Source organism: Bacillus rossius, chromosome 11, assembly GCF_032445375.1.
Source record: "Bacillus rossius redtenbacheri isolate Brsri chromosome 11, Brsri_v3, whole genome shotgun sequence".
NCBI lineage: Eukaryota > Metazoa > Arthropoda > Insecta > Phasmatodea > Bacillidae > Bacillus > Bacillus rossius.
This window is the reverse complement of record NC_086338.1, coordinates 12,209,427-12,222,884: the sequence shown is the minus strand read 5'-3', so window position 1 is coordinate 12,222,884 and position 13,458 is coordinate 12,209,427.

Sequence of the window (13,458 nt, the reverse complement as noted above, 5' to 3'; positions counted from 1 at the left end):
GGCAGCACTGTGTTTATATGAATACATAAAGCTAAGATAGAGCTTCATAAATGCAACATTACACAGGGATTCACATGCTCATGATTAATGTGAATTATGTAGTGGTTTTACACTTTGGATAGCTTACGCATTGTGAAAGACTTTACTTGCTGCTTAGAATTCCTGTTTACTTGTCTGAGGTAGAAATGAAGTCGTGTTGTGCAGTAGAATTTTATAATAAACTTTAAAAATTCCTCTTCGTGATAAACACAGCCCAAACTTTGTGTACTTATTTTGGCTGTGACCTCTCTGATAATATGTAATAAATGGTCGGCACTAAGTTTGTCAGGTTTTAATGTGTTTTGCACAGTTGTTTCTATTTCACAAAGGAAATTGTGCAGTTGCTGTGATGGAACAATTAAATTACCTTGGTTACGAAGATCAATTACCAAACCATATTTTGAAAAATACCTGATCGTCAGATTTTCCAATTAGAGAATCATTGCAAGCAGAGCACTGATATCTGCTTTTAATCTTACGTACAACATAGCCAGCAATGTAGAAAACAATATCATCTATATGTGATGCTATGTAGTCATGTTCAATTCCAATTAGGCATGAGTTGTGTACTCCGAAAGTGACATGTGACTCACTGGATTGTAGCCATATGTCCAGCTCTTCATCAATTACATTTGGTTTATTTATCTCAACATTAGCAATGTCTTCCAGTGTCATCAATACTTGTAACTGAGTCTCAGTGTCAGTTGGACAATTTCCATGTTTGGATGGTTTTGCCAAATTGTATACTGATAACAGTCTTGTTGAAAATAGAAATTCTCTGGGGCTGGGATGGATATTAACACCATTGCACTGCCGTATCAAAACAAAGAAGTGCTGCAAAAAGTGACAAAAACAGGTTATCAGCATTAATATTTTGTGATGTGTTACTTAAGACACACAAGTTTTATGTGTATGTTGCAGAACTATAAGAATTACCTATTAGGTATTAAAATGGAAACGGGACAAAACAAAAAAATTCAAATTTTCAACCACATGGCTGCCTTCATAAGAGTGGAGAATACACCATGTAGATATGTGTAAAGGTTTTAAGTTGGATTTGTTATATTTAATTTACTTATTTATAATGCTGTAAGTGATGGCCTCAATTTAATTATTTGTTGTTTAAATTGAAATCTCATTGAAAAGTACCACACTTAATTGAAACATATAATTCTATATCCATGTAATAATGTTTTAAAATTGTAATGCACCATGTAGATATGTGTAAAGGTTTTAAGTTGGATTTGTTATATTTAATTTACTTATTTATTATGCTGTAAGTGATGGCCTCAATTTAATTATTTGTTGTTTAAATTGAAATCTCATTGAAAAGTACCACACTTAATTGAAACACATAATTCTATATCCATGTAATAATGTTTTAAAATTGTGAACTTTTATAATGAAGTACCAAAGCTGTATTTTTTATGTTTCAATGGAATTTCACTGAAGTCAAAACACATGTTTTAGAGAAGTAATATAAGCAATTGTAACTATCACACTCTAAATTACTAGCTGATTGTTTTTAAATATATTAAATTGTGCTGGAAAAATCAGTGAAATAATATGTGTATTTGTATTACTAAGCCTGCACTAGAATTAATTTGTCCCTTGGCATGTAGTGTCTCTTGCTCCTGCCCTCTCTGTCGTCACCAGGTGCTCAGAGGCAGGGAATGCCACAATTGATATGTCCATAAATTTGTCCCTATTTTTCATTTTCAACACTGATTACTTTCCTGCATTTCTAACATTTTTCTGAGGTCCCAAATATAGTTATTGAAAATTTTATAAGGCAAAAAAATTAAATTCCAATTGCAATATTGAACTTTTCCTATAGACATCACATAAGAATTAGTTAATTAGCTATTATTTGCTTTAAAAAATCAGCATTGATTGTTTTTTAAATAATACATACCTCCAATATGTTTTGGTGACCTTTGATGTGAGAAGATAACGAAAGCCAATAGAATTAAGTGTATGTGACAACTCAATGATTGATGTTATCATTAATCTTATTCCACAGGCTGTTGATGGTGAAAGAAACAATTCTGGCTGATATTTGGTGGATAATTCCCACGTGTCAATATACTTCAAGAAACCAAGAAGTGTCTACATAAGAAATAAAGAATCATTAAGTATTTTTCATGTTTCAATACAGGAAAATCTTTATTTTTGTTAAGTGCAGTTTATGAATAGAAGCTGTCTATAAAATTATTTTTGTGTACTTATTTAATAAAACAAGTATATATATTTAATTTACAAAATAATTTTTAATGTGTTGTGTGCACAGGATGTGAATAAATTGGCCGAGCCCATATTTCCCATTTCATTCCCAAAAATGCTCTTGGAAGCAAAAGAAAATTGTGTTCATAAATTCATTAGTGCCACTGGTAGTTAGTCGGTAAAGAAAACAATGACAAGTACCATCATCACTTAAATTTTGATGTGTGGAAATTTTATTATGAATAACTGCATTATGGAAATTACATAATTTGTACAGCAATTTTTAGTTACCTGCTTCATGAGAGTAACACTCATTTTCTGGAAATTTTTTGGCTGCACATGTTTATATGTTAAATTTGGGGCCATTCTTAGGCCTGCCGCTTTACTGTCATACTTCAATAGAAGTTCCAAGTGGTTCATGCATGCTGCTTCCATCCCGATCTTAAATGAAACAAATTCCGTAACAGATTTTAACAATCAAATAATCATATTGAAATGTCAGCAATTTTTTTTTATATTTGAAAACTAACCTTAAATACACGTGATTTAAGCCATCTGTTTCTTATGCACTTAAACAAGTGTGGACCATCAGAAATGAAATATAACTTTCTGTCGCCTGTGTCACTACATGGGTGGGTAAATGAATTACAAACGTTCTTCTCATATTTTATGCCAATACCAAACTTTTTCCACATTGAACGGTTTGTTGTTGCTCCATCACACACTACGCAGTCTACAAACAGACCAGCTGCATCCAGAACCAAATTTGTAAGGACATTGCCAGGGGCTGCATTTTTGGTGAGATACAGACCAACAACCTGGCCCCAGTTACAAATAAATGGCCGAAAGAATAGGACCAAACCATGGTCAGCATACTAAGAGAACTGTGTGTCTGTTGTATTAGAACCTACATCCACTAACCCTGTGATTGTACCAGACACTGAATTTAAATCCAAATGTTGTGTTAAACTTATTTCGTCAAACAGCAGTACACCATGATGTTCAATAGTGTGTTTTCTTATAAGCAAGGATTTCAGTTTACATTTAATGCACTGCAGAATATAATCTGAAATGCCACATTCTGCCTTTATACCTCGGATGTGTGTGTTGATAGTGCGTACTGTGGGAACATGAAGAATTTTTTGTTCTTGAATATGCTTGTACAAAGAAAGGCTCTTACATCGCATAAGAATACATTCCAGTATCCATTTCTTACTAAAAGAATTTTTCTGCAACGTACAGGAATGAAAGCACTGTTTTACAGCTTCTTGCTGTTTTTCTGGCAAATTGTTTATGGCCTCTTGTAAAGCAGTAGTAGAAAGCTTTCCTTGTAAGTGTTTTATCATTGTAATGGCAGATCTTTCTTTTAGTACCGAACGCTTCACATTTCTAGTTAGAAAGCATCTTCGTGGAACTTTAGATTTACTTATTAGTCGTGTTTTGAAGCATTTGCAGTGTAGGAAAACTTCATTTGAAACAAAACAACATTTTGGACTAAACAAAATTCCATTGCATATTGTTGCATTACTTAATATTTTTAATGACACTTGAGGTGAGTTCATGCTGGTTATTTCTTTGATATGTACCCCTTTCAAAACTCTATTATTTCCAACTTTCTGAGAAGTAATAAAATGCTGTCTGTAGTATGGACATAGTTAAAATTTAACCTCCTCATATTTATTTTACAATTGCAAATGTACAAACTTGGCTGAGCACTGTCATGTTCCCAAACAACTTTAATTAACAAATCTGCATTGTTCTGCTCAGATTTTCGGTAGTAGAAATATGTCAGTGAAGCATCGTTTTCTGTTTTTCTGCCCCAACCATTATCAAGAGACCTTGATATTAGCCACTGCCACACATTTTCATTTTTTGTGGTGCTTGGGGAGCTGGCACTTTGTGGCTATATTGACAGAATTTTTGTTATCAATGTTCTGTAAACAAGAATGTTCAAACATGATTATTATTTTGCTATATATTTCTAACAATAAATATTCTGAAAATTTTTTATCACTATTTGTTTTACTTCAAAGTTATATGTATGTAAAATTAAGTATGTATGTGTATTTAAAACTGTGTACATGTAAAACTGTATGTATTTGTATAACTGTAAATATGTAAATGACATGTTCCATAGCCTTATGGTTTCTACCAAAAAGAAGGTTCAATGGAATACAAATAAATAAAAAATAAAATAAAAGTACATTGTTTACCTAGTTTCATACATTGTTTTATGCTTCTGATATAACTTAAATTATTGCCAAAAACTAATGTATTCCAATTAGTAACAAATCAGAGGTGGTAATTGAGTAGTTAATAAAAACACAAGATGATTTTTTTTTCTATCTCACTTACAGTTTTTAATATGATCCCTTCTTTTACGAACTACTGGATCTGTTACAGATTTTCTAAGCCCAGTGTAAATTAATTTTTCAGATTGAAATTAAAATTCCCTTAAAGCTTTACTTAACAGTGATTAAATTAACTCAAATAGGTTTTGTTTTATAGAAAAGCAAATACTTTGAAATTTATTATTATTCCTATTGTAATGCACTCAAAATCTTTAAAGAATTTCATCATTTTTTTTTCCTTCTGAATTGTGCTGGTGCCCAAGTTTTAATAAACATTGCAAATTATACTGCAATAAGGTAATTTTAAACAGACAATTATAGTCAAGTCTTTAAGTGAACAACTGAATTCCATGTTACGATTCTCAATTCTATACCTTTAATAATAAAACTTAAATATATTTCTTTCAATTTTATGTTTTACTTAAAAGAAATGAAAGAGCACTTTGCTGCCATAATTGTTTTACAGCAGATCCAATGTTCCTGAAGAGCCAAAAAATTGTGGAGAAATAAAAAAAAGGTAAGTTAATTTCCCCTGCCATGAAGAGAAAACAATATTTTGTAGGACTTAATGCAATAAAACTATCATAACACACACACAAAATTCACAGCTATGCTATGCTGTAGCATAAAATCAAGTAATTAGGTATCTTGAAAACCACTGAGTACTGTGTGGTAAAAAAATTTCATTAAAAGTAAAAATGCCATCAGCAACTGTAAATGGTTTTAAATGAGATTTTGGTTACTTTGAAATTTTAAATTTAAATGGTCATAACTGCAGCAAGTATTGTGTTTGATTCAAAAATGAACTTGCACTCATCTCTAGTTTTCTTCTGTATGGCTTGCGCTGTGTCAAGTATGAAGGCAAGTTTGGAAAAATAGTTGGCACTGCAGATTATGTTAAAGTTATTTTACCTCTTGGTATCTTGATGGTTTCACCTTTAACTTCGTGAACATAATTTCTTAATATCATTTGTTCCTGAAATGTGTATACATAGTTGCTAATTACTTGACAGATTACAGCTGTAATAACAGCTGTGTTCAACATGTATGCCACATGCCACTTCATGTCCTGTAACACTTTGTGCTCTTTAAAAACTGTGCATCTTTGAATTTGAGCACATTATTGTTCGAGATAAGTGGTTTTTAATGGATTTTCTCGTTTTCAACACAATCCACAATAATAAGCCCTCATTTGTTGTGTTCAAATATAAAAAAAAATAAAAATGTTGAGTAACATTACAGTCACCCTAACAAAAATTAAACGGTTATCTCATTTTGTATTGTAAGTTTGGAACTATTCAAATCCATTCATTTATATATGTGTGTGTTTTCTGTAAATCAATTGTGCTTTTTGTTCATCAATATTTTTTGCATGAATTTATTTAAACCAAAATAATATTTAAAATCAAAATGCAATCAAGGTAATAAGAAAGGGATTTTGAATGAGCTTCAAATAGTCATTGGCTTCATTAGAATTTAAATATTAAATAATGTACTTACAGCACACATTGATATATTTTTCAGTTGGTTGGAGCGAACTCAGGGCAGTTGGATATTAAATTATTATCTTTATACACTTGTGGTTGGGCTTTCACCCGTTGGCAAGGAGCTCCCCTCTAGCTCACTCTACCAATTTCTGAAGTCCGTCCCTCCTCTCCCATTCAGTACCCTTCCCTCAAGCCCATTCCACTCTCGCCCTGTCCTCACCAGAAACACCTGCTTTCCTGGTTCAGTTCGTCTCCACTCCCTCTGGGTCTTCCACTGGTGATCCCTCCTCCCTCTGTACACCCCTCTGGTCAGCCTATCTCCCAGATTTCCCCAGCCCCTCTACCCAATTACTATTTTATATGACCTCACTCGTTAAATCTATTTTTCCTACTTTATATTAAACTGAGGATCTTGTGTACTAAGTCACGTGCATTTAGATTTTCCTAGTTGTGAAATGAAATTGTACAGGTCTATAAATATATCATCTTGGGACATCTGGCTTCCACAATGTGTTTTTTTACGTTCCTTAATACACAGTGTATGTTCTCCGAGTTGTCTATTGGAAGATTGAGCAACAATTTAGACTGAATTGTTATTAATGCCAACAAAGTTTCAAAGTGCTGTTAACTTTCTCTAGTAAGTGCAATTGCATTTAAATTTAAATTAACACACATGCAGTTCTGGTGAAAACTTTTTCAATTAGAATATTTTGATCTAATTGGTTATCTAAAAAAATGTGTTAAATATAGTCAACAGATTGGAATCCTTGAGCAAAATGATAACCTGAATGAAAATTGAAACGAAAGAAATATTACTTAGTAGTAAGTAGTATCATAGCAAACTAGAAGGCTATTTGAAATTTTTTTAATTAATTAATGGGTGAATAAATGTTGATAATTATCAACAGCCCAAAACGTACTGAAAATATGAATGCCATTTTTTTTTTTTAAATTTTGGGGTTATTGGCATACAAAAGATATAACCTGAAGTTTTTTTTAATAATGATACAGAAACGAACACGAACCTTAACATAAACAAAAAGATCATAATGCATGTTGTAATGCCATTTTTATATCTGGTTTGATAACAACGAACTCATCCTACTACACAGCCTAACGTGACTATCAAGCTGGAAGTCGGGATGGAATTGGTTAGGATATATAATTTATTTTCACGAACCTCGAAATGAATTTCACAAACATAATCAGTTTTCCTCAAGTCTCTATCACTGCTTGGGATCTTTCTGTTCCATATTTCTCTTATTTTTTCGTCTGCAGGAGCCTTAAATACTTTTTAATGCTTGCGTCGTACTTTCTACTACATCCAGTTTTGAAACCGGACACAAAACAACACTTAGGCATATTGAAAAACTAAATTAAAAACTACTTATATATGAAAGTTAAGCTATCCTTATTTTAAATTCAAAACGAACTGACAAGTTTTACACATATTGTTATTTCACTTTGAAAAATGCAAACGGCCCATTTAAATGCATTGAAAAAGTGACAACCTCATGGAACACTACTGCTACCTGGCGGAGAAACCAAATAGTGTGCCAAACTTATAACATTGATCTTCCCAACCTGTAGTAGAATTAACCTTAACGTCGCTGCAGTAGCCATACATGTAACAGTTTAAAGTAAAATCATTAAACATATTTTCAAGATCTAAACGAAACAGAGTTATTTCCGTACGTCTATCAAAACTGTGCCAAAAATTTGTAACAGTATTATTTTAATTACATGTTCCTTAACATGTGTACAATATATTTATATTATTAAAACTTACCATCGTTATTTTTATGTATATTAAATGCATTTTAGGTACCCTGAGGCAGGAAATATAGTCGGATTTCCGGCGGTAGAATCCATGATGATTTGCCTCCCTGGCAAATGCTGTTGAATGTGACGAAGAGAAAATAAAGGCAATGCTAAATGCATTGCGCGATTACTGCCCGGATCCTTCCCTGTCTCTACAATTGGCTCTTACAGAATGCCAAGCGAAGGTAAGGAATATTGATCGTATCGATCATATCATTTGCACATTTATTGCTTACGCAGTTGATATCAGTGGAATCGACTGCCGAGCAATGAAAAAGAGGAAGTCTCCAGCCTCCTCGTGGGTACGTAGGAAGAAGAATACAAGCAAAAGCAACTTGTATTCGGCTAAAGAAAGTGCAAGGCGAGCCGATTATGCACAGATTCAACATCTTTATTGGAAGCAGCCATCTAGAGCCGCTGCTATTATCTTGGATGGCGAAAATAATTCCGATGAAAAACCTCCCATGGAGGTTTTTGTTCATGCGTATGAAAAGCTATATGCAGCACCTGAAGTACCTCGACAAGTGAGGAAGCGTGTACCCGTACAGCACGATTTGAGCGGAATCATACTCATGGAGGAGGTGGAGAGAGCACTATCTAGTATGGCGGACTCTTCTCCTGGCTCTGATGGCCTTAGAAAAGAACACCTACAGTCTATGAATCAAAAGGACTTGTGTATATTGACAAACATAATGTGGATTCTACATTATACTCCTTCCATTATGAGAAGCAATCGCACAGTATTAATCCCCAAGGGGAACAGCGACTTGTTGCAAGAAGGCAACTGGAGGCCAATCACTATATCCAGTATCCTCATAAGACTGGTTAGTAAGATTATATATTTCAGAATGGAGGCTGTTACCTGCCACCATCAAAGCCAAAAGGGATTCACAAGAGAGGATGGAATCTTAATTAATTCCTTAATCCTCGAATCCATACTAAAATTACATAAGAGCAAGGCAATGCCAATTATTGCACTTAGCATTGACCTACGCAAAGCTTTCGATAGCGTTTGCTTTGAATCCATTCTGAATGCTCTGTATGCTAATGGCATCGTTGAGCACACTATTAGTCATATCATGACGATGTACACTAACAATGTGACTGTTCTACAATGCAAAGGTGAGAGCTCTGAAGATCTTAGAGTGAATAGAGGTGTCAGGCAAGGTGATCCCCTTAGTGGGATCTTGTTCAACCTTGTACTTGACCCTCTATTGGTTGCTTTGGAGAAGGAAGGGAAAGGGATCCCCCTTCAGAACGCAAATGTGCATTCATTGGCCTTTGCAGACGATATCGTTATGCTTGCTGCAAATGCATACGAAATGAAAAAGAAAATACATATATTGGAGGACTTTTTAAAGGAAACCTGCATGCAGTGCAATGCAAAGAAATGTTTTGCGTACCAGCTTATACGCATTCCCAATACGAAGAGGGTATTTGTACAGACTGAGAGTCTATTGCAAATTTGTGGGAACGATATAAAAGCCCTTAATACGGTGTCCCAGTGGAAATATCTGGGACAGAAACGCTGCATCACAAGCCCTTGGACTGGACTTACTCAACGACAAGCTGTTGAAACTTATGAAGGCCCCGTTAAAGCCGTGGCAAAAGCTGACTATGCTCAGTAGGTACATTATACCTAGAACATATCATCGCCTAATGTGCATGGATATTACAGCGAAGAAACTGAAGGCGTATGATCGAGCTATTGTTACCTTTGTTAAAAAGGTACTCCACCTGCCTATTACAACGCCTACGGCTTTCCTTTACACTCCTATACGAAGTGGAGGATTGTCGATTCCTTGCCTTCGGCACCAAATAGGGGCAGTTATACTAGGAGAATAAACAGATTGATAAGGTCAACCGACCCACGCGTAGTTGCAGTATTGCAGAGCGTTCCTGTACAACAACTACGAAACAAGTTATGTGTCATCTTGGCTCAGGTTGGACCTTCGAAGGAGGCCAGTAAGAAATACTGGACCTCTGTATTATATAATGAGACTTCATTGGGCAGTGGCCTGAAAAATATGGTACCCCAAGGGGGTAAATGAATACTGAACCCTCCCTCATGGTGGTCGGGGAGGGAGTATATTGCCGCAATCCATCTGCGGCTGGGGCTACTGCCAACTATTGGCCCACCCTATGTTCCAGAGGAACAGGCAAAATGTCGTAGCAACATTTGCAATGTGAGAGAATCTTTATCACATGTTATTCAGCGTTGTCCAATAACGCATTACCAGAGGATTGAGAGACATGACAAGGCTAACGGCCTTTTATATGCGGCTATTGCTGCGAAAAAGTTTCCAGTATTTTTGGAACCTAGGCTACATGCCTCTGGCACGCGCTATGTGCCAGACATCATTGTCGTTGACGGTGACACAGCTATAATCGTGGATACTACAATATGTTGGGAATACAAAGACTCAATGCAAGCTGCTTATTTGATCAAGAAGACCAAATACGACATTTCTGCCGTAAATGAGAAAGTTCAAACAAAATATGGTGTCACTGAGGTACATCATATGCCCTTTGTGATTGGGGCTCGAGGCTCTTGGTTTAGTGAGAACAAGGCTATCTGGAAACGATTTAAACTGCCTACTTCTATGATTGGCATTATTATACATAATGTCTTGTTGTATGGGGTGAAGATACACCATTCATTTATGGCATGTGTCTGGAGAAAGGCCCATTACGCAAGAAGAGCCTTTCAATGTCGAAGAGGAGATAGAAGACATCTCCAGCACTGAAGATGATGGAAAGAAGAAAAGAAGAGAGCCGAGGTGTTCCACTGCAGCATCGAGCTCCTGCATGAAGTAAGAAGAGAGTACGACCCCGACAAGTCCGGAAGACGACCCCGAGAAGAGGAGAAGAGAGCCCAGCTGCTTCTCCACCTCCCTGGATGTTGAGTGCCTCCTGTTGCCGCTTGTGTATCTTTGTGCATTTGTATTGTCATGTAACTATGTTACAGCGCATATTTATGAAAATAAATGAGTTCTAGCCAGATGGATCTGTCAGCCAACTTTACCTAGAAGTCTGGAAGATTTGGTTGGTATTTTTGAAGATGAGATATCGGCCCACTGGGGCCGTACTAGTGATGGGGATAATGGGGATGATTTCTACAGAGCAAATTTGCAGAATGGAGAGTTTGCAGGTGTAATTTTTCTGTCAGAAAACCTGAAAGGTGTTCTTTAGTCAACCGGCCGTCTTCACGACGACGCCACCTTCAAATGTTTGCCCAGATCACTAGAGGCGCAACAACTCTTAACAATTCATGCCGTGCATGAAGATAAGATACGTTACAAAAAAAAATACCAAAGTAAGTGATGTAGAGGTTTTATGTCACACAGTTATGCACAGAAAGACTTAAGGCGACGGGACCTACTAACTATAGTGGAGCTCTGAACCACTAGAGTCACTACTCGGTGCTCAGAAATGTTATCCATGACGTGGGGTGGGATCGAACCTACGTTCCTCGCCACCGAGGATTCTCCAAAAAATTCAAGAAATAAATATAGGTATTTACAAACTTAAATGCCTGTATGTTTTCATTGCTTTTTTATAAGAAATGTACTTAAGAGTCTCCACAATAAATTTAATTTTTCCAGTTTGAAAGAAATAGAATCGCCTGGCTGTAACCGTCACAAATTGTGCTTAATTTACTTAAATAAATGGTGTAAAACACGTTTAGTTATTGATAATAATACAGCTACTTCAACTACATTTAATGGAATCACAATAAATGAATCTGGCAAATAAAGTATTTTTTTATCTTCTATTATTTAATCAATACCATTGGGTTTTTGTGATAGCAATGTGTACTTCTATACTGGACTGAAGAACGGAAGTCGGAATTTCCAGTCCCGCATAATGGCATGGGAACAAAAACTGGTGGTGGACTTCTTCCCCTCCCCCTTGTGGTCAACGGCTACGGCACCAGCCAGGTAGTTGGATGGGGGCCCAAGGGGAACGGTCAAGCTGCAAGCAGCCCATTGTGCTAACTCGTAAGAATATTAAGACACTGTTGCAACTGTATTTAACAAATTATTCTAATTAAATAACATATCTATTGTAAAATGCATGACGTTACAACTGCGACCATTTTCTCGTTAACGTTATTCAATGTATTGATCCTTCATAGATTTTGGTTTCGAACTTGTTATAAATATAATTGAATAGAAAATTTTCAAACTTTCAAAAGAGTTGGATTGTCATTAAATAATTGAGAAATAATATGGATTTCAATTCTTACAGCCTTTATGAAAGTATTTTGTATGTATAAAGAGAATAGTATCCTTATCCAACAAGTTCGACCACCGAGGCCAACGTTCCTGCATACGGTAAAACACCATGTGTCCTTGGGAGGGCAATCAAGGATTTCTCGACAGATGCAACAACGTGTAGATGAACCTGTTGGTCACAACAATGTTTTGCCTCCTGGAGATGACTACACGTGTTGAATTTGTCGAGCGGAGCGACCAAACCACGCAGCAGTACCATGCGGCCATGGGATGTGCAGCGCCTGTGCTGCTACATGGCAAGCAGCAGAAAGAGCCGTCCACCCACCTAGGCCAGTTCGGTGTCCGTTGAGCCGAACACCATCAACAATGTTCATTGCGTTGTATTTATAAATATGAACATTGTGTGGTTAAAATATGAATTGCTGCATTTTGTAAGCTGCCATGCATATGTGGTGGGGTTAGAAAGTTTTTGACATTTTAAGAAAGGTTTAAGAACTGTATTAACTTTGACTTTCTTATGGGTCCTTGTTATCAGTATTACATATGTTATGTTTAATTGCATTATCTGTATTAATATACTATCTGTACCTATATAATTAAAAATGCCATAAAATTGAATAACATAAGTGTTGTTTGGAAAAAAGCTTTATTCAAAGAATATTTTTAACCTTTTTCAGTTATAACTACAGATACGCTTCAGCAACTCACAAGGCTAGTTTGTAAATGTTTCTTTTTATAACAATTAGAAACCGATAGTTTTTACTAAGAACAATCTAAATAATCATTATTAATCAGCTATTCAAATCAACCGCCATTACGACATTTCCAACCTGTAAATTCCCATTAATAATATTAACAATGTCTAAATCACAAAACCAGAGCTGAACTATGGTGTCAAACTTGCTTACTGGCTAAGATACATTGTTCTACGTCTTTGTCTTATATATTACTATGATTTCAACTAATGATTCTATATGTCGAACTAAAAATGTATTAAAGGCGAGGGTATGCACATTTATAGCATTTTTAAATGACTTAAATTTCTTTAATGTTTTTAAATGCAGTATTTATTACCTCTAGCATGTGTGATGTAGGTATTGTATACGATATACAATATACATTACAAGTGTATCAACATTTGCCGCCGTGTTACATTTTACTTTTCATTGTCATAATGAAAAATTATGGCAAACTCCATATAGGCTGTTCATAACAAGTTGAGCAATTTTGAATGTAGCTTTGAAAACTGTCACTGTCCGTCCCTTTGTGTCTCAGAAAGCAAAACGATGCGTCAACTAG